Source organism: Muntiacus reevesi, chromosome 2, assembly GCF_963930625.1.
Source record: "Muntiacus reevesi chromosome 2, mMunRee1.1, whole genome shotgun sequence".
NCBI classification, from domain to species: Eukaryota; Metazoa; Chordata; class Mammalia; order Artiodactyla; family Cervidae; genus Muntiacus; species Muntiacus reevesi.
Genome location: NC_089250.1, coordinates 215,480,651 through 215,484,970, shown reverse-complemented (window position 1 = coordinate 215,484,970; position 4,320 = coordinate 215,480,651).

Here is a 4,320-nt window from a genome sequence, read left to right as displayed (position 1 = left end):
ATTAGTCATCAGACCTTTGTAGGAAAAATACAAACTTGGTCTGGCTCCTGCCACTATTCCTATTTTCTGAATCTTATAGCATTCCACTTCCCCTTCCCCACCAGTACAGGCATCACAAGGAGAAGGGACAGTAACTCCAAGAGCAGAGCCGCCATCCTATAGTGCCTGACACACAGTCAGACCATGGTGCTTTCTCCTAATAAACAACGTAGCCTCAAAGCAGTAACTCCACTAATGGTGAGGATGCTGGGTGTTAGACCAGCTACTTGGGAAGACAATATGCACATAATGTGTACATGCCCTTAACCACTTGTTTTGATGAGTGGTTAAGAACTGAGAAAACATTCTTAGCCCTCCAGTTTTTAAAGTAAATTTACTACTACCTGTATTTTTTTATTGGAGAAGGCAATGGCACCCCACTCCAGTATTCCTGCCTGGAAAATCCCACGGGCGGAGGAGCCTGGTAGGCTGCAGTCCATGGGGTTGCTAGGAGTCAGACACGACTGAGCGACTTCACTTTCACTTTTCACTTTCATGCACTGGAGAAGGAAATGGCAACCCACTCCAATATTCTTGCCTGGAGAATCCCAGGGACGGGAGAGCCTGGTGAGCTACTGTCTATGGGGTCACACAGAGTTGAACATGACTGAAGTGACTTAGCAGGAGCAGCAGTAGTATTTTTTATATTTTATTTTCTCATTATACTGTTTTATTTTTAATTAACATATACACAGGTTGTAATGCACAAATATTAGGTGTATGATTGTTCTGAGTATTGACAACTGTATACATGTTTCAGTTCAGTCGCTCAGTTGTGTCCGACTTTGCGACCCCATGAATCGCAGCACGCCAGGCCTCCCTGTCCATTACCAACTCCCGGAGTTTACTCAAACGCATGCCCATCGAGTCGGTGATGCCATCCAGCCATCTCATCCTCTGTTGTCCCCTTCTCCTCCTGCCCCCAATCCCTCCCAGCATCAGGGTCTTTTCCAATGAGTCAACTCTTCGCATCAGGTGCCCAAAGTATTCAAGCTTCAGCTTGAGCATCAGTCCTTCCAATGAACACCCAGGACTGATCTCCTTTAGGATGGGCTGATTGGATCTCCTTGCAGTCCAAGGGACTCTCAAGAGTCTTCTCCAACACCACAATTCAAAAGCATCAATTTTTCAGCACTCAGCATTCTTCACAGTCCAACTCTCACATCCGTACATGACCACTGGAAAAACCAGAGCCTTGACTAGACGGACCTTTGTTGGCAAAGTAATGTCTCTGCTTTTTAATATGCTATCTAGGTTGGTCATAACTTTCCTTCCAAGGAGTAATAGTCTTTTAATTTCATGGCTGCAATCACCATCTGCAGTGATTTTGGAGCCCCAAAAAATAAAGTCAGGCACCGCTTCCACTGTCTCCCCATCTATTTCCCATAAAGTGATGGGACCAGATGCCATGATCTTAGTTTTCTGAATGTTGAGCTTTAAGCCAACTTTTTCATTCTCCTCTTTCACTTTCAAGAGGCTTTTTAGTTCCTCTTCACTTTCTGCCTTAAGGGTGGTGTCATCTGCATATCTGAGGTTATTGATACTTCTCCTGTTTAACCACCAATTAAGATCAAAACATAATTAAAAATTTTTTTTTCATTGTTATCTAATGGGGGTGCAGCTGCTAACAAAATCAGTACTCACAAATGGTAGATAGAAAAGGTGCTTATAATCAGAATGCCAGCAATCTGGGGAGATAGTGGATTCAGTTTCCCCAAAAAACCATCTCCAAAGACTCTGCGTGGCAATGAAATTTTTACAGGGAAGTGGTAGCAGTCATTCACTGAGACGGGGGGTTAAGTTGTTGCCATTCCCCACAGTGTGCAGGCTCCTCAGCTTCTCTTTCTAAAAATACAAGAATCTTGTGGTTCCAGCTACTTTTATCAGGCAAGGATTCTTTTGCATTTCTTTTCTTTTCTAAAAGTTATTCATCTGGTTGTGCCGGGTCTTAGTTGTAGTATGTGGGATCTAGCTCCCTGACCACAGAAATTGCTCTCCCACATTGGAAAAGTGGTTTTAACCACTGGCCCGCCAGGGAAGCCTCCTCAACTTTTCTTCTTCTAGCTGTAATCCTGTTCACACACTGATCACACAGTATTACTGAAGGGGAAGCTAGGGAAGAGATCTGGTCATCAGTTACTTACTTATTCCTCACTTCTACTTCTCTGATCTATAGAAAGAACCAACAAGTTAGGCAAGGTACCGTTTGATTATAAGATTTCAAAGGTGTGCTTGGCCTGGAGATGAGTAGAGCCTGGGGGTGCCTGGTTTAAATGTTAAAGTATAGCTGTACTAAAGTGACAAGAGAAGAGGCTTCCTGCTGCGGCTGGCTTCCTGCAAAGAGCTGCTTACACTGAATCTCATATAAATGGATTATACATTTATGCATCTTGTATCTGGCATCTTTCTTTCAACATAATGTCTGTAAGATTCTTCTGTTTCATCATGTGTATCAGTAGTCTGTTCCTTTTTATTGCTGAGATGTATTCTATTTAATAAATATACTGAAATTTATTTATCCATCATCCTGTGATGAACATTTGAGTTGTTTTCAACTTGGGATTATTATGAGTAAATCTCCAATGAACATCTGTGTGCAAGTCTTTATGTTTCATTTCTCTTGGATAGTAACCAGGAGTAGAACTGCTGGATCACAGAGAAAGCATAGATTTAACTTCTTGAGACACTGCAGGACAGTTATGTGAAACCACTGCACCATTTTATATTCTCTGGAGGAGCTTGTGAGAGCTCCAGGTGCTCCTGACAGCCTCCTTGCTTGACCAGCATTTAGTCAGGCTCCTTTCTCCTAAGCCCATCTGTGCACGTCTTTGTAAGATTCAGTTTTAGCGAGAACCACCCACCCTTGATATCTCATCACCCTTAATCTCTGGTCAGGTTCTTCATTCTCCACCATCTTCCAGGTGATGTCTGATCACCCTTGCCTGTCTTCAGCAAAAATCCTATTAAATTGGCTTAACAAGAATTCTCCTTACCCCTGATGTTTCCTTTCAGTAATTTTCCATCCACCCCCCTGCTCCTTGACAATAAATTTCCACTTGCCCATGCAGTATTTGGAATTGAGCCCAATATTTCTCCTCTGCTGAAAATTCCATTACAGTCATCCTTATGCTTATGGCAATGGTCCTGAATAAAGTTTGCCTTATCATCATTAACAAGTGTCACTGAATATTTTTTCTTTAACACTCCACAACTTTACCAACACATGGTGGGTCAATCTTTAATTTTAGTCACTGTAGCCAGTGTGCAGTTGTATCTCACTGTGACTTTAATTTGCATTTCCTTAATAACTAAAGACTTTGAGCTCTTTTTCTTGTGCTTAGTATTTATTCCCTTATAAACCGGTCAGATCATTCACACATTTTGATATAAATGTTGTAATGATTAGAAATGTGCTCTAGAGTAATATATTTTGAATTAAAAGCTGTGTTAGTCTATTCAGTCATACATTAAAAAGTATTTAATGAGAATCTACCATGTGTCATACACTTTTCTAGGTTTATTAATCAGCTGAGATTAAGAAAGATAAGATCTTTGCTCTTGTCTGAAGAGTTAATATTTTAATGGGGAGAGACAAAAAGTAAATTAGAAGCAAACAAGATAATTTTGATGGTATAGAAATGCTCCTTGAAGTGTTATCAACTAATAATAAAACATGCAAAACAACTTATATCCCTGAGGAGGAGGATAAAGGGGACTTAGGTAATTTACCTGATATGAGATTGACAGACTATAACAACATCAAGTTGGTAGTTGTGACGTTTAAAAATTCTTAGCCGTATAAAAAGTCAAATTTAAAACTGTACATGTACTTTGTTTAGGACTATATAAAACACCTGTGTTTATGGACAGAAACTAGAAGGACCCCCATTTGCTTTGTGGTGGAATTACGGGGGCTGAAGGGCTTTCGGTGTCGCTCCGGTTTTTGCTGTCTTACCTGTTACCTCGTTCGTAACAGCAGAAACCGGGACCACAGTTTTCTTCTAGGACTTTCCTTCGTGCAAGGCCTTACAGCTCAGAGACGCAAACACTACAGGATGTGACAGACTTAAAAATACACTGAGGTGTCTGCAATGTGACGTGAGGCAGAAAAGTGAGGGCGTGGAGTTTCACTCCACAGAACTTACGGATTTTAAGGCACGACGAGGCCGCTCCAGAGGCAGGCAGCAGAAAAGGCGAGCTGGCGCAGGAGGGGCGGGGCGAAGCCCCGCGCGGCGCGGAATGGTGACGTAAGAGAACTGACGTCATCTTCGTGCACCGCCG